This window comes from Meles meles, chromosome 2, assembly GCF_922984935.1.
Source record: "Meles meles chromosome 2, mMelMel3.1 paternal haplotype, whole genome shotgun sequence".
NCBI classification, from domain to species: Eukaryota; Metazoa; Chordata; class Mammalia; order Carnivora; family Mustelidae; genus Meles; species Meles meles.
This window is the reverse complement of record NC_060067.1, coordinates 132116247-132135745: the sequence shown is the minus strand read 5'-3', so window position 1 is coordinate 132135745 and position 19499 is coordinate 132116247.

Sequence of the window (19499 nt, the reverse complement as noted above, 5' to 3'; positions counted from 1 at the left end):
CTATTTTATATTTTTAGATATCTTTGGATATTAAACTATTTATTATATCTCTCTAATGTACCTAACTTTATAGGGAGTGCCTTGGAACTCAAGCAGATTTATATTTAACAATCTGTCTTAAGAATCAGTGTCTATCAGATCATGATCCCAGGGTTCTGGATCAAGCCCCACATCAGGTTCCCTGCTCAATGGGGAACCTGCTTCTCCCTCTCCCTCTGCCATTCTCCCTGCTTGTGCTCTCATTCTCTCTGTCAAATAAGTAAATAAAATCTTTGAAAAAAGAAAAAGGAATCAATGCCCAAGATTTATGTTTAAAAAAAGTCACTGTTAGATTTAACACATTTGTTACACAGTTGATTCCTTAAGACAAATACTATGATAAATCATTGTTAAAAAAGATATTATTGCTTATCACTTATATGGTAAGAGACATGAACTGATTAAAAATACTCATGGAAGATTGGATATTACTAAACTTCTTTAATTTTTAATTAAATTACTTATTTCAATTATTTTTTTCTATAATGGATGTCATCTGTTTACCCAAGAACAGTGATTATATATTTTAAATTGAATTTATATATGTGTATACATCTGTGCTTGCTTCATATAAACACACTCAATGTACAATAAAAGGAGATATTTTTCTTTCATTCTTATAATGAAGTTGTGAATGAAATCTGATGCATACTATAATAATATAGTTCCCTTCAAAGGGTAACAAATGCTCTTTGATCAAATGAAAAATGATCAAAATCTAAGCTTGTTTTTTAAAATCCATGAAAATATTAGATTCAAGTGTTTTTCTTTTTATTTCTTCCTGAGTTGGTCTCTTGATGATCCATTTTACTAAAGAAAAAGGAAGTAAACTAACCTAAAATAGAGGATAAAGCTATGGAAACACCATGTAGGTGATAATGTCATTACAGGTAGATTAACCATGGTACTGAAAAATCCGCATTTTGAAGTGAAAGTCATCAATGATCTACAGGACATATGTTCCCTTCAGATGTCACAGTTGTTTCATTTATGTCAGTCAGGGAATTCATTTTTTATGGTTGAATTTTACTGCTGTTTAGTTGCTTGTTTGATTTGAGAACATCTTAAATCTAAATGAACATATCAGTGCTAAAGCAGTCAGAAAAGATTGAGTTTATTCCTAGATGGAATGGCAAAATATCATATCAAAGTGAGACCACAGCTTTCTGCAGCTCTCTATCAACTTGCAAAATTATCAAACCAATAATGAACCCCAAATCCCTTTGCTAATGTTATATCACACTTCTGTTTTGTCAGCAAACCAAATTCTTTTCACAGATACTATTTGCTGGTGTACTGTTATAAAGCCAGCCCACACTGGATTTAGAAAATATTCAATTCAATTTTTTTTTCTCCCTAACTACCAAAACACCATCCTGTCATCGTCCCTAAAAGAGAAATATGCATCTTTAATGGTATGGTATATGTTACAAAGCGAAGAATAATCTTTGCACCTAAAATAGAGATACAAGAACTATTTGTAACATCTTAAAAGATAGAGTGTTCCAATATAGATGCTTCCAGTGCTATATTTGAATGATGTTCCCCTAAATGATAGAACCAGTGTATATGGTTTTATTATTTTGGGGAATGAGAGAATCATAAATCTTATCTACACAGTTTCTTAGAACAAATAAGGGAAATATTAACCACATATGAAGTGATGGAATTCAATGAAATAATATCCTACTTCTATCTTTCCACTTAGCACTCTCTCCTTTTTCTGTGCACAAACATGTAATGTACTGTTCATTACACAAATTAGCAGTGCTGGCTCCTAATTATGAGGCCACTTCTCTGTGTCAGGACAGTGCTAGTGTATGTGCTGGTGCATGGAGGAAATAAAAACAAGTGCTAAAATTCATCATTTTTTTTTTTCCTACTAGAATTTACTGGACTCATTTCATGAATCTCAGGAATAATTCTATTCTTTGTGTCAGTGGATTCTTAATAGTTTTGTGAAGCTTCAGTGTAACGTGGAAGAGACTTCAGGCCACTGAGAGGGATTTGTAGAATATGTAGAAACCTGTGCAAGCTAAGTAGTAAGCCCAGTGTTTTCACTCTACACAAAGCAAACTTATTTTTAACTCCATCATATAAAATTGAGCCCCACATTTAATTTTTAAGTTTTTTTCTTAATACTCTTAAATTTACTGCAAAGTTGTGAAGATAGTACAAGGGGTTCTCATATGCAGTAGATCTAGTTTTCCCTAGTTTTAACATGTTACTTTAGTATAACATGTTTTTCACAATGACCAATTTTGACACATTCTGATGAAATAAAACCCATACTTTATTCATATTTCCTTAACTTTTACCTAATGTCCTTTCTCTGTTCCAGAATCCTATACAACATTCTACATTGGATTTATTATTCATATATCCTTAGTTTCCTCTTGGCTCTGACAGTTTCTCAGATTTTCCTTGTTTTTTTGATGAACTTGACAATTTGAGAAGTATTGATGAGATAACATCTAGAAGGTACCAAAATTTAGGATCGTCAATGTTTTTTTCATGATTAGCCTGGATAAAGTTCATAGAGATAAAATACCATGTTCATAACATCATATCAAGAGTAGCTCTACCAATATGGTTGTCAATGTTGATATTAACCTTCATCACCTGGCTGAGGTTGTTCGTCATATTTTCGAACTATAAATTCGCTCTTTGGGAAAAGTCACTGTGAGAAAAAGTCATTAAAACAGAGGCTCTATCTTCTTGAGAAGGGAGTATCTACGTTAATTATTTGGACTTCTGAGTAGGATATTTGTACTTATTTATTATTTATTTTTCTCCAATCAATTATTTATATCTGAATGAACTCATAAATATTTACTTACATTTTGGATTATAAGCCAATACTATTTTATATATATTATTATTATCTTAAATTTTAATTTTGCTCAAATATTTCCAACTTTAACAGTTGAGAGCTGTTTCACTGGATTCTATATCCCTTTGACGTATTCATCAATGTTTGTCTGTGTGTCTATGTGTGCTTCCTTACTTCCGGACACATAAGAAGCTATAGGCTCATCTTGAGTATTTCCTATCCCAGTCCTAGAATCAACCTGGAGCTCTTGGTTTCTTTTATTGGGGAATGATATGAAATCCAGATCTTGTTGCTGGATGTGATTGCTGCTACTGAGAGTCCACATTCAATTTTAAATGAAAAAAAAATCACTTCTGCTAACATAAAAGCTAAATCATTGTTGTACATGAACTTGATCGTGTGTGTGTGTGTGAGAGAGAGAGAGAGAGAGAAAGAGACTGAATCAGATAACCAGATGTAAGTTTTATAATGTCTGACCCCATTGTAGCATAAATTCTGGACCCCAAAATATTCCAACTTCTACATTTTTTTTTCTCCATCCTCTTTTCTTCTTAAAGATTTCAAGTTTTCTTGCTACAAGGGAACATTTTCTCATAAATGTAAACTAATGATACATCAAGCACTATTTATTTATGTAAATTTTATGCAAAATACTGTGTAATGGGGTTATTTAGAGATACTAATTTTATATTTAAATTTTACATAAAACTAGAAAAAGATAGTTTTAAAAAAATTAAAGCAAACTCACTCGGTTAGAAACTTAGCTAATAATTAAGAAAACATTCATTTTTCTATAGATATCAGCAAAAGGATTAAAATAGTTCCAGTATAGTAGTTTAAAATTAAAAAAAAAAAAAGAAATTTGAAAGAGGGGAAGGTCCCAAATTTACTCCTTATTGCAATAACATTTTACAGTTTCCCATTTCTTATACAGTCCCATTTTTACTCTTAAAACCAATATTCAGATAACTTCTATTTTCCTCATCACTTTCTACTTATTGACATAGCTTTTACATTTATTTTATCCTGTTCTTACAAAGCCTCTAGGCTCTCTACAAGGCAAACAATGAATTGAAAAAGATGAGATCTCTCAGTTTTAGTTCACAGGGTCTTTACATCTTATTTAAGCTCTAATCTCCAGTGGCATCAAACCCTTCTTCATCCCTTCCGTCACATTCTTGGTTAAAAGAATAAGCTTAGAATCCAGCAGAACAAAGAGCTCTCTAGTTATCTGATGACTTTTACATACCAATTATGCAGGGAAATTAATTTTTCTCTAGTGTCTAGGAGTCTAACAGTTTGAAGGATTTGGCCATACGTTTCTTCCTTCCTTCACATGTGAGTAGTTAGAACAACTGCTACTAATGAATTGGCTTTAAAAATACATAGTCATGTCTATAGGTCATTTAGGCAGCTCTGCTGATCTAGACAGGCTTATCTGATCTTGCATGTGCTTGTTTCATAAGCCTGTGGTTAATCTTAGGTTGGCCATAAACTGACTATTTCAAGTTGGCTTCTTTTATTTATCTGGTGATTACTGATATTCATCTGGGACACTAGATATAATTGAAGCACGACGTTTTCTTCATTCAGGAAGCTAAACCAGCCCTGTTCATATGATGGCCTTAGTGTTCCCAGAGAGAAAGTGCAACTGTGCAAAGTCCCTTGAAGCCTAGACTCAGAACGGGCATAATATTACTTCTGTCTTTCTCTGTTAAAGAGAGCCCAGACTAAAGGGACCGAGAAATAGACCTCATCTTTTGATGTCAATATCCACAATATCACATTGCACATGCATAATGTTTGGTCAGAGAATACATGAGAGGATTTTTGCAATCAATTTACCACACTATCTGAACAGGGATTCAAATAGTGTTATATCAGTGCACACCAGTACTTAATTATCAGAGAAATAGGAAACTGAAATGGAAGCCAATGAGATGGAAAACAAAACAAAACAAAACAGAAAACAAACAAAACAAAATAGTTGTGTCCTCCGTGATGCGTAAAAAGTAGATTTCAATAAGGGAAATGTGTTCAGCCTTTCACATGATGCTAATAGGACCAGTAAGACATGGTCTAAGAAGTGATCTTTGAATGCAGCAATGTAAAAATCAATACTTGGGCAAAGGGGTAAAAACAAAGCATGGCTAGAGTAAGTTTAATACGAATGAGAGGGGTGCCAGGGTAGCTCCGTTGGTAAATCTTCCCACTCTCGGTTTCAGCTCAGGTCATTATCACAGGGTTGTGAGATCAAGCCCCACATCCAGCTCTGCACTCAGCTATGTGTCTGCTTGGGACTTTCTCTCTCCCTCTTTCCCTACCCCTACCCCTCTCTCTCTCATATAAAATAGATAAATAAAATCTAAAGGAAGAAAAAGAGGAAGAGCTAAAGCATCAGATCCCACAGGTTAGGGTTTTAGTCCTATAAGAATGCTTTCCTCCCCATCTTCAGATGCTGATCACAAGTCCAGGTTACCGCCTGTGCTTCTGGTTCTACTGTGCTTCTCGATCTACTGGCTATAGATCAAACATTCCTCAAACCCCCCTCCTTGGGTTTGATTCATTTTCCAGAGCAGCTCATAGAATTTAGAGAAACATTTGCTTACTAGATTGCCATTTTATTTTTTTAAGATTTTATTTATTTATTGGTGAGAGAGAGACAGAGATAGTGAGAGAGAGCAGGAGCAGGGAGGAGAGGTGGAAGCAGATTGTCCATAGAGCAGGGATCCAGACACACTTCTCAATCCCAAGACCCTGGGATTATAACCTGAGCCAAAGGCAAATGCTTAACCAAGTGAGCCATTCAGGTGCCCCTACATTAACATTTCATTGTAAAAGGCTATGACCCAGGAAAAGCCAGATGGAAGAGACACATGGGCCAAGATATGAGGAAAGGGTGCAGAGCTCACATGCCTACCCCAAGACTACCACTGTCCCTAAATTTCTACCTGTTTACCAACCTGGAAGCTCTCCAAATCCCATTCTTTTGGGGTTTTATGGAGGCTTCATGACATACCAAACTCAGTCTCCAACATCTCTTTCTTCCCTGGGCATGGGTAGGTGTAGTGGAGCTGAAAATCCCAACACTCGAGTCACATGGTTGGCCCTACTGCCAACAACCCCCATCCTTAACCGAGGTCCAAAAGTCCCTTCATTAACATAACGAAAGACACTTTTATAGCCTCATGGCTTAGGAAATTCCAAAGGATTTAAGAGCCCAGTGCCAGAAATGGGGAAAAAGACCAAATATATATTTCTTATTATAAATCACAATATCACAGATGTATTTATTACTCAAACCACCACCCACTTGGAAACAACTGTATCTGCCCCAGGCAAGCCTAAATATGATGCTTGAGTGGAGCAATTGAATCATATTTTTCATCTTTACAGAATGGAAGGTATTTTGATTTGGTACAGATGATGATGTTTTGAGAAGTGTATGGTGTCAGGATGATAATTTCTGATCAAATTAAGAAAACAAGATAATTAGATAAGAGTAGGGATACAAAAGGAGATATTGGAAGTGTAATGAAAAAGTAATCTATTTCAGGGAACAGGTGAATAGACTAGAGAATAGCATAAGAATGCTAAGCAGCACTAGTGTTCCACTGAGGGAGGCACGTAAAATGAATTATAGTGAGTATAATGAAGTGAGAAAGGAGCAAGGAAGTGATGATAACAAAACATCAAAGGATCTAATATGAATAATTAGAGAAATGACCATCAGAGGTGAGAGTAGAAGCAGTCAAATGAGACAAGCTCAGTAATTTATATAGATCAATGGAATCCAAGAATCATCAGAGTACTGAGGGTGTGCTGAAAAGTTAAGAGATGACAGTAAAAAGTGGAGGAGAATGATGCAGGCATCTCAGTCACTTCCCATGGCAAAGTATGGGGTGGCTGAGATACAGTAGTGGAAGGTCATGAAGGACCAGAAGTGAAACAGTACACATTAGGGTATTAAAACAATTATCCTCATGGATATTAAAATCACCACTGGTGATAATAGGAATAGTGCTACAGAGAAGCATTAAGGCAGGCACTCTGTTTTTGTTGTTGTTAAAAAAAACGAGTGACTCATCAGTAGAAGATGGCACCAAGGGAAAACTCTGCAAATGTTGATAACAAGAGAGTTGGATTTGAGTGTTAGGAAGGTGGTACGGATAGAAATGGCAATGAAAAAGAAGGAGGAAATGGATCAGTCATCAAGCCACCATGTGATAGAGTAACAGCAGAAGCAGATTCCTCACCAGAGAAACAAGTTTCACTTTGGGTAACAAAGTGAAGGGACGAATGTGAAGATAAAGAAGGTTTTACTGATGGTGGGCTGTGAATTGCAGGGGCTCAGAATATTTTAGTATTTGGAAAAGAATGAGAGATGGAGCAGATCGGGAGATATAAAAAGTGTTTGCAGGCAAGATTATAAGAAATAGGTGACCTAAGAATTTGGGGCTTCTTTTTTTCTTCTTCCTTTTTTTTTGTTTTGTTTTGTTTTGTTTTGGATATAAACAAGGATAACAGGCATATTAGGATTAGTTCTAATAGCTCAAAGAATATATATGCAGTGGAATATAGCCTTAAAAAGAATGAAGTTTTGCCATTTGCTATGATGTGATGGAGCTAGAATGTATAATGCTAAGTGAAATAAGTCAGGCAGAGAAAGAGAAATGCCATATGATTTTACTCCTATGTGGAATTGAGAAACAAAATGATCATAGGGGGAAAAAAGAGAGAGGCAAACCAAGAAACTATACATATATATAACTATAGAGAACAAATGGAGTTCCTGGAGGCGAGGTTGGTGGGGGGATGGGTTAAATGGGGATTAAGAATGGTGCTCATTATGACAAGCACAAGGTGTTGTATATAAGTGATGAATCACTAAGTTCTACACCTAAAACTAATATTATGCTCTATCTTAACTAACTGAAATTTAAATAAAAGCTTAAGAAAGAAAAAATAAATAAAATTTAAAAAAAAAGAGAGTGGGGAGAGTTTTTAGTACTACAACCACATGATTTCAACAAATCATATAATAGAGAAATTGTACAAAATGAAATGTTAAATTAATTATCCTAATCACTCATAGGTAACCACTATGAACAGCTTCTTGTGTATCTATTCAGGAATTTCTATGTACATGTGAAATATTTCAAGTTAGACAATTAACTATAATTCATGTACATATAAATGCATGTCTGCAAGTATATGTATACAGAAAAAATCATACTATTTTCTCTTCTTTGTACCTTTCATCTCAATAAGTTATGTTGGCAATCTTTTTTTAATAAGCATATAAAGACATTTTTAATTGCTTCATTATATAACTTTATATTAATTCATTTAACCTGTTTTTCTATAAGTGAATATTTAAGCTGTTCACAGTTTTCTTGGAATTATAAATAAAAAATGTTGATACTTACTCCATTTTACAATGAGTATAGTGCAGTATATATTATGAAAATCTTGAAGCCTATTTATTATATACCAATTAAATTTTCATTTTAAACTTTGGTACTTATTTCTCAGTTTCTTCCCTCAAAAACTAAGAAAACATGTTTTAGCAATACGTGATATACACTATCCAGTACAGATGTTATCAAATTTCTTAAACTTTCCCAATTATCTATTTGAAATAGACATACGCACTGCTTTAATCGAAAGGCTTCCAATGTTGAAGGTGGGGATTTGGACAACTATACTGCCCACCTCCCGAAAACACACACAATTCAAGTTAAGTTATTTGGCCAGTGGAAGTGTTTGACATTCCACAAATCATTCCACCTCAAGAATTCCATACATCCTTTGATATGGTCAGCCTTACATCTGAGCAGGAAATATGTCCTACCACTTGCTGCGAAGGAGAGAAACAATTTATTTGATATTTATTCTCAGTATGCCTGATCCAAATAGGGAAGCAGTTGGAATTTGACTTGAGTGATTACAGCCTTTTTTCTCTTCTCTGGGCCATGTAATATGTAAGCCTTTGGCATATGTCAAAGAGCGCTTTACCTCTGGCAATCTGACTAAGTCCTTTGAGGGATGCTTAGCCTGGAACCCAACCCTAAATGTCACATCATTATAAACTCAATTTCCATCTTCTCAGTAATCCTCTGGATGTGTGCTGAAAAATTCAACTTCCTTTTTTTAACATGATATGTCTTAGTGAAATATTTCATTTTTTCCAAGTGTTTAGAATTTCTGATTTACTTTTTTATTGCTTTCCACTTAATGTATTTATTTAAATTGGTTAATTAAAATTTAGGGTGCCTGAAAAAAACATATTTATTTAACTTAAAAAGTTAATCTCACATAGTTATGTTTGTTTTTGTTTGTTTGTTTGTTTGTTTGAGAAGGGTGGGTAACACTTAAGACTTCCTTTCAACAAATTTCAGGTATACAATACAGTATACTGACTTCCTTTCAACAAATTTCAGGTATACAATACAGTATTCTTAACTATAGCCTCCAAACTTCACATCAAAATTTTGTTTTAAAGTCAGCAAAAGGAGAGAACCAGAAAATAAAATTTAAAGGTCCATAAAATAATTTCATATTTTGAAATATTTCCATCTTAATTTGATTTCTATAAATAGATATTATTCTCCAAACAGTTGATGTAATGTCAAGGATTCCTCTTTGATTATGCTTCCTCTGATGGATATCCCAGATCTCTCCCTTTCTTTCAAAAAATCACATCCAAGATATGCTTAAAGGTGTTTCCTTCTATTCTGCCAAAAACCCTTATTTTCCCAATCAGTAATTTCTCCTATTTTTAAGTCATTGCATAAATATGAACTACAGTATTAATAGAAGAACTATAGAATCATCATCCTTAGTATTTCATGTTTGAACTTAGAGAAAAGTCTCAGTCTGGAGGAGAGAGGATAGAGGAAAAAAAGAAGAAAAACAGAAAGGGGGAGGAGAAAGGAGAGTAAAAGAAAGACACAAAGAAGGGGAAAGAAAGAAAGAAAATAAAGCATTAAAGTGAAAGTAATAGAAGAAATTGTTTTCTTGGTTAAACTAATTGCCTCACATAAAGTTGAAAGTTAAACCATTGGATATGTCTCAGAGAAATTAAATTTCTTACCAAGTTGTTGATGCGTTATATACTTTTTTATCAACAGTATATAAATTTATTAATGACATTTAATGCCCTATGGCCATAATTCATTGAAATAAATTAAATTGAATAGTCCTTCCCAAAATGTGCCTCTTTAGCATGTGGATTATTTTGAGCTGAAAGCAATCAAGACTCTGCAGGCTCGAAAGAAAATCGTCCTTCCCACAGCTACCTAGAACAATCTAAATTGGGTGTCTTTCCTAGAATCAGAGTTGTTACCCAAGATAAATTTTATCCGAGTGACCCATCTGTGTGTCATTTAACCTCTCATGTATGTGGAGCTCCTGTATATACAAAATTAAATTTAGTTTTCTCCTGTTAATCTGTCTTAGATCAATTTAATTTTTTAGATCAGCTGAAAGAAATTTGAAGGGCAGATAAAAATTTTTACTCCCAACCCCGGTAACACCAGTAGTTATTTGGATGACTACCTTATTCCTTGCAAACTGCTTCAATAGCTTTGTTTTGTTTTTGGTTTTGTTTTTGTTTTTACTATCTGAAACAGTATTGTCCATGTCATATGTAATGTGGCGATTTAACCTATTGAATAAAGGTGCAAAGTTACTAAGTAATTATAGCACTGAGTCAAAATTGGGAAGATAGCAAAATGGGAAACACATATTCACGTAAATGAGCCTTAACTCATACATAGTTATGCATAAGAAGTTAATTATAACACTTCTATGTATAGGCACTGCAGAGGAAGCAGATACAGAACAGGTCTTAGTATGTGTAATAAGATCAAACAAGATAAAATTATATTTCTGTTTAAAATTGTTCCTTTAAAATTCTTCTGATTAGTCCTGTTAAGAAAGTACTTTTATTTTCTTTTTGTTGTAATTTTAGTAAGGAGTTATAACTAAATGACCAAGGCTGGTAACAGTTTCAGAAAAGATTAGAAAAGCAAAGATGTAAATATGAAACCTCTGACTTATAAACCAAGAAATTTAAGCCAAAAGAAAGGAATTTAGTGTAGTTCCTCACAAAGAAAAAAACTTTTTTTTTTTTTTTTTTTTTTTTTGGAAGCAAGTGAAGTTTGGGCAGCTCTCGTATATGGACTTAAGGAATAGAAGAGAAATTTTAAAATTGTGCAGCTGAAAAGAGAGGAACATTTAGAGTTTCAGAAAGCAAAACAGTATTAACATTGAGATTAACATTTGTTTGAAGTTACAGACTAGAAAAAAAAAAAAATTGACTCCAAGAGTGGGAAGATATCAAGTCTAGAGCACCATATGTTCCTGGAGGACTTTTTCTTCCTAAATATATTCCTTTTGAAGAAAAATCATCTTCATTTCATTGCTTAAAGAGATACAAACTGTTAACTATCAGAAATTTTAGGGAGGGAGACATAATATATGCTTAACCTTTTTAATAACATGATCAAAGTAATAAAGTATTTCAGAAGGTCCTATTGCTTTGGATCCACCACTCTTAAAACTTTCTAACTGTGGAGAAAAATGAAGACAGATACAACTTATACACAACTGTTATAAATTCTGAAGCTCTAAATGTTGTTGCAACAAACTCTATACATCATTGCAAATACTGGACATTATCTGACGATTAAAAATACAATTTTACAAGATAGAAAGCATGCTACATATTTTTGATGTGCAAAAAATCCCCCATATTTAGCATTATAAAAAAGTGCAAATGTTTATTATATCTCACAGTTTCTGAAGGTCAGTGTTGGCTGGATTATGTATCTGAAGGCTTGCCTGGAGCTGGATGAGCCCCTTACAAGATGACTCATACAATTAGCTGTTCACAGATCTCTCCATTCCTTTCTCAGTGTTGTCTGAAAGTTCAAGGCTTTGTCACATAGACCCCTCCAAAGGACAGCTCATAGTTATTGATCTCTCTATGGAGGATGATGAGTCTGGATCTGGGAGTATTGGAAGAAGCTAGAAACTGAAATCTTTGCCTCCTCTGATGTGAAAAACAGTGGCTGAGGAGACACTGGCAGAAACACAAAGCCAACAGGAAGAACCATGTCTCTTTTTCTTATTCCTGCCTTCCAGTATTGCTCTTGCATCACTAACTGGAAGGAGCTAACAGGAAGTCAGCGAAAAAGAAGAAATGTAGATTTAACCTCAGCCTCACAGTCCACTCTTATGCCATGTCACTATCCATCTGTTATACACAAATGTGAACTTCCATACAATACAAACAATTCTTACAAATAAAAAATTTTCACTTTCTTCCCCAAAGGAAGAGGATTCCCCATTTAAATCATCATGTTATTCACATTTGGGTGATGTTAATTATTCCTCAAATTGTATGCCAATTCCTTAACCTAGTGATTAATTTTAAAACAAACAAAACAAACAAAAAAGAAACTTATATAAAACAATACAGGAATAGAAGGAGAAAAATAAAAGAAACTCACATACACACACATTTAGCAAGTAAGAGAAACAATATGCATAAGTGCTAAAATTCTGTGACTGCACTGGATATCTATTGCTTTAGAGTTTCACTTCCAATTTCATTCCATGTTCCCTTTATCCATAGCCTCAGCCTCAGTGGTTAAGGATTTTTACTTGTTTGGATGACCCAAAATTTTAAGAAAGAAGTCCTTAGAAGTTCTTTTGTTGTTGTTTTTGTCTTCCTTTAACTATTATTACTGGACGTAAAGAAGCTAAGATATAGTCCAGAGAATTACCTGTATCCAAAATAAAATAAAATAAAATAAAATAATCCCCCATCACCATGGTAGAGTAGAAATCTAATTTCCTCTGTAATCACCACAAACAATATAATACTATCATATTTGCTTGTGAAAATAAAGACAAGAGATCTCAATGTAGCCAGGTGTTAGTCTGAGTATTCAATTTCATGAAACCACAAATAACTCCCTTGAGAGCTAATACCTCTAGCTTACCAAATCCCAGATTTGTGAAGCTTGAAACACATTTTTTTTTAATTTTTGAGTCATTCATAAAGAATAGTAGTGAGAGTTGCCAATCCCCCTTTGGTGCCTTGTTTTCTAGACTCATATTTGATCAGTAAAGAATAGCATCATATATATTCATTAGTAGTTCAAAGAAAATGCTGCATTCATGTGATAAAACCTGCACTCAGGGAATTTGATTTCCTTGTGTCTTTTCAAGATTTTATTTATTTATTTATTTTAGAGAGAGAAGCAACGGGAGTGGGTGAAGGGGCAGAGGGAGAGGGAGAGAGAGAATCCTAATCAGAGTCCACAATGAGCACAGAGCTGGATGTAGGGCACAGTATCAACACTCTGCAATCATGACCTGAGCTGAAATCAAGAATCTGATGTTCAACCAACTGAGCCACTCAGTTGCCTCAATTTCCTTTAAAAAAACAAAACAAAACAAGACAAAACCTCAATCTGTCATATGACAGGAATGGAAACATGGTGTTGGACTGTTACTCTCCTTTGACAACTCAAGTTGAGTTTCTGGCACTGGACCTGGAGTTTTTCTGTTACGGAGATTGAGGAATAATTTAGTAGGCTGAAAATTTATATACTCTCAGGGATGTTATATGCAATTAACCATTAACCACTAGCAAGAGTCCCAATAGATCAAAACATTCTGATCTTTATTGTATCCCTGCTGCCTATTATGGTAATCATGACACCTTGTCTATAAGAGTTAAGTATTACCACTAGACCCTCACTATTACAAGGTCATGTCATAACTACTTACAAAGCCTTTTTAATGGCAGTATTTCACACAGTCATTTCCAGCCTACAAGGGACTGCCACCACAGAGATCTTCAAGTTCTCTGGCATTCCATTCCCTAAACATATTCATCAATGTCTAAGTGAATGGGGTGTGCTGTAGGCCCTATTAAGGACGTAATGGAGGATGGTATGCAGGTCACACATGATAAATGCACTCCACCATTTCTTTCTTCCAAAGAAATTCTTTCTGCCTTTGAATTTCCTATACCATTTCACTGTAAATCCAAGTTTAAATCAATTAAACAAATACTGTTGAAGGCAGTTGAAGGTGCTCGAGCTAACTCATTAAATTTAGAATCCATGGTAAGGGCAGCTATATCAATATATTTAGAATCTGGAAATTAAACCAACTCTTGCTAGGGGAAGAAAGAGCTATTACTAAGGTTGTACAAAACAGAAAAGCAAGTACTCTCTCCACCTTGTGTCTTGTGACCTCTCTCTTGCATTCCTTTTTGGAATGAAATGACAAGTCAGTTAACCAAGGAGGAATGAAGTTTGTGATATATCACTTCCTACAACACAGGAGAAGGTATAAGAGTGAGGATTAGGAAATCAGAGGCAATAGCTTAACTGATTATGCCACTCCTTAGAATAATTTTAAAAGATTACATGCTACTTTACATATTATTAAACTGGCATTTGAAAATTTCATCATGGATTTACATTTATGTAGCTTTGTGTTAACATGAGTTAGAAATCTTAAACATTTTTTCAGATGAAATAAGATGAGGGTTCAACCATGACAAGCTAACAAAGCCACAATATAATTTATGAACATAAATTGGAACTACATTATTGCATGTCTCACAATGGATTTGCAATGTTGTCCTACCTAAAAATTTTATCATAAAAATTTTCCTGTATCTGGAAAAGAAGTTTTAGTTATTTTTTTTAAAATTGGGCTCAATACAAAAGTTATAATTTTTGTTTTGAATTTAGGACATCCCAACATGTGTCAATAAAAATGAGTAAGAACATGAATATAATGAGTGGGGAAACCAAAAATACTATAGAATTAAAGCAGTTTCATTAATTAATTAAGAATGCTTCCTAGTGCAAATGTCAAACTTTGAAATACCCATTTATTTTGTTCTCAGGATATTTTTGGGTTCTGGGCATTGTACCACAGTGGGATTTGGGATGAATGAGGAAATTGACTACTATGTTAAATCCCATTATTATCTCTTATAACAGGATGATATGTGCCTACCAGTTTCCACGAGAATAATGTCTCCTTGTAGAAGAAGATTATTTGCTTAGCCTGTTTTCAGGCATAGGCATGAATCTTCTTTGGCCAGTGAAACCTAAGTAGAGGAGCATTTGACAAGTCCACACAGAAACATTGAGAGCCATTTTGTATTTCCAATAGCTTGTCTAGTTTTTCTCCCCCACTCCCATGCCATGTCCCAAATAAATGTTTCTCTTTGGGCCTGGATCCAAGAAAGAGGACACTTTAAGAATCTTTGAAGTTTACTTTTATCTTAGAGCTCAGATGTAGCTAATCAGCAGCCAATGTGCAATGTGAGAACCAAATAATTTTTTGTTGTAAGGCACTAAAATTTAAGAGTTGTGGAGTTTTTTTTTTTTTGTTTTTTGGGGGTTTTTTGTTTGTTTTGTTTTGTTTTGGGGCTTTTGTTTTGTTTTGTTTTGTTCTGTCTTGCTTTTGTTACACCATATGTTAGCAAAAATTTACTCGCATTTCTGTTTTATTATAGTAGGAGCCAAGATATTTTTAACTTGGAAAATTCTAAGTCAGTTTTGGGAAAATTAATTTGTGGAAATTAATTTTCTCAAAGTTAGCTGGCTGCACTTAGCCCTTGGAAAGACTTTATGACTTCCAAGAGTATATATCTTATTTTGAATATTACTTAATCATAAAATATGAATTAAGAATAGCATGAATTCTTCATGTTCATGTACAGCTCTCTCACACTCCAAAGGAAAAAACAAAACAAATGAAACATCTCCCTCATAAACTCACTAATAAATAAAAATTATTTTGAAGGCAAGATGTGTTTTATTATATTTCTTAAAAAAAACAAGAAAGCAAACACATTCTATAGCTTTGTAATAATAAATTATCAACCAATAACCGACTATCTTAAAACTTAAGGTTTCGAGTGAAATAAGAATGTCTCAGTAATAAAGATCACTGCATTCTAGAAGTTGAGAAAATTATGTGATTGGGAAATTGGTACTCCAAAGAAAAAAGATCTTTTTCATACTTTTGTCCAGGAAAAATCCCAATAACTGCTACAGGAATAATACAATTTAAATGCTACTATTTAATTCTTTATTGTGAAGCTGTATTTTACACTATTGGAAATATTAAAAATATTCCATAATATAAGCTCCATCTCCATTGCTTATTTATTCTGTTAATGGCTAAAATTAACCAGTCAAGAAATGACAGGTGTTGACAAGGATGCAGAGAAAGGAGAACACTCCTACACTGTTGGTGGGAATGCAAGCTGGTAGAGCCGCTCTGGAAAACAGCATGGAGGTTCCCCAAAAAGTTGAAAATAGAGATACCCTACAACCCAGCAATCGTGCTACTGGGCATTTACCCTAAAGATACAAATGTAGTGATCCGAAGGGGCACATGCACCCAAATGTTTATAGGAACAAGGTCCAGAATGGCCAAACTATGAAAAGAACCTAGATGTCCATCAACAGATGAATGGATAAAGAAGATGTGGTATATATATATACAATGGAATGCTCTGCAGCCATCAAAAAATGAAATCTTGCCATTTGCAATGATGCGGATGGAACTAGAGGGTATTATGCTAAGCAAAATAAGTCAATCAGAGAAAGCCAATTATCATATGTTCTCTGTGATATGAGGGATTTTTTTTTAATAGAGTTGAAAACAAATTTTTCATGATATATGTGTATTTCTTTGGTATTAAATGGACTTGATATTGGATAAACTCAACTAACATTGGGGATAATAGTGTTTTGTTCTTAGTACTTCAAGATTAGAGGAACGGGGTGCCTGGGTGGCTCAGCAGGTTAAGCCTCTGCCTTCGGCTCAGGTCATGATCTCAGGGTCCTGGGATTGCCCTCTCCCTCTGCCTGCCTCTCTGCCTACTTGTGATCTCTCTCTCTCTATCAAATAAATAAATAAAATATTTTAAAAATTAGAGGAACAAATTTAAGTATAATTTTTTTCACAATTCAATTTTTAAATCAGAAAGTTCATTAAACTGACTTGCATACAGCATTGTCCTACATATTTTGATGAATGTATCAAGCACAAAATATAATGGAAGAAAATCATTGTAAAAATAACACACAGATAAAAATCTAAAAGATAATTGTATACTTCATAAAACTATATAACTATGAAATCATATTTCATTAAACTGTTATATGAATATATAAATATAAATAGCAAACTTATCTTAACAAATAAGATACAGAATATATTTTTAATATCAGACATTATATATTTTAGTAATGGGTACATATTTAAATATACCTCTTAATCTAAAATAATAGTCACTTTCTAATAATAGTAATTTTCTTTTTTTTTTTTTTTTTTTAGGAAACAAATGTATTTATTATTTTTTTTTCCCCTTTTTATTTATTTATTTATTTTTTTCAGCGTAACAGTATTCATTCTTTTTGCACAACACCCAGTGCTCCATGCAAAACGTGCCCTCCCCATCACCCACCACCTGTTCCCCCAACCTCCCACCCCTGACCCTTCAAAACCCTCAGGTTGTTTTTCAGAGTCCATAGTCTCTTATGGTTCGCCTCCCCTCCCCAATGTCCATAGCCTGCTCCCCCTCTCCCAATCCCACCTTCTCCCAGCAACCCCCAGTTTGTTTTGTGAGATTAAGAGTCATTTATGGTTTGTCTCCCTCCCAATCCCATCTTGTTTCATTTATTCTTCTCCTATCCCCCTACCCCCCCATGTTGCTTCTCCATGTCCTCATATCAGGGAGATCATATGATAGTTGTCTTTCTCCGATTGACTTATTTCACTAAGCATGATACGCTCTAGTTCCATCCACGTCGTCGCAAATGGCAAGATTTCATTTCTTTTGATGGCTGCATAGTATTCCATTGTGTATATATACCACATCTTCTTGATCCATTCATCTGTTGATGGACATCTAGGTTCTTTCCATAGTCTGGCTATTGTAGACATTGCTGCTATAAACGTTCTATTGAGAAAAGGAAATATTAATAATATATAAAACTAAAAATTTTCCTTAGTTTGAAAAGAGTTAATTATTGACTACATTTCATCTCCAGGTAATACCCTATATATTTGTCCTGCAACCTTTTGTTTATTTACTTATTTATTTATTTGACCTGAGCCGAAAGCAGACATTTAACTGACTGAGCCACCCAGGTGCCCCTGTATTAAGTACTTTTTAATTCAGCAACTCCTCTGCTGTCTCTAATATGCCATTGAGCCCATCCAGTGAATTTTTCATTCAGTTATTATATTTTGCACATGTATCATTCCCATATGGTTCTTTTTTTATTATTTCTATTTCTCTGTTGATATTTCCCCTTCAGTTTATTAATTACAAGTATATTTTCTTTTTTTTTAAAAGATTTTATTTATTTGACAGAAAGAGAGAGATCACAAGCATGCGGGGGCAGGGGGGAAGCAGGTCCCCACTGAGCAGAGAGCCCTATGTGGGGCTCTATCCCAGGACTCTGGGATCATGACTTAAGCCAAAGGCAGAGGCTTATAACCCACTGAGCCACCCAGGTGTCCCTCCTGCAACATTAAAACTACGTTTTCTTTTAAAAAAAGAAAGAAAGAAAGAAAAGAAAAAGAAATATTGCTGGATCCTTAATAAAATGTCCTAAAATTAAAAAAATAATAATAATTAAAATAAAAATAAGCACCTGTGTTTCTTATGCCTTAGTCTTAACAAATTCCAAATCAAGAAGGTCATATTTGTGAAGTTTTACTTTATGCTCAGCATGATAGAAAGGGCACTAGAAGGTTGTCAAGGATAGACAGGATGGCTGTCTGTTTAAGGATTTTGCTGCATTTCAATGTCTTATAATTAGACAGGTGTCATGTCCATTCTAAGGAGAACTATCAAAATATACTGCATTTTTTTCTTTGTTTTTTTCCTTGTCTTCTCAGTTTGACAGAACTGACTGAAAGGAAAATTGAGTAGAGACATGTTTGATTTTTTACTTGAGCTACAGCCAAAATAGAAAAGCAAACATTAAGTGGTGGGCAAGTAGCTGCATAATGGGTAATATTTACCAGATAACAAAATTTTTATCTGATGATGATCCCACCTGGGACATAGAAAAGCCTTGATCTTGATTCTAGCTACCATCTATACATAGATTAATGTTTATGTAATTCAGTTTGATTCTAAATCATATTAGTTTAAGTAGATATTGACATACAGCAATCTTTGTAAACATGTATATGGTAGAAGTAAATGGTAAAAATATACATATGAAAACTTAATGGAAGGCATTTGTATTTTTCTTCAGAATCTTTAAATCTTTTTTTTTTTTTTTAAGATTTTATTTATTCATTTGAGAGAGAGGAAGAGAGAGCACACACAGGAGGAGAGGCAAGTGCAGACTCCCGGCTGAGCTGAAAGCCCAACAAGGGGTTCTATCCTAGGACCTGCAGATCATGACCTGAGGTAAAGGCAGATGCTTAACCATTTGAGCCACCCAGGTGCCCCAGAATCCTTAAATCTTTATATAAAACTCATGCTATGCAATAAGGTACCCACAATAGACAAATAGTATGTGTATAATATCTAGAAAAAAAATTTTCT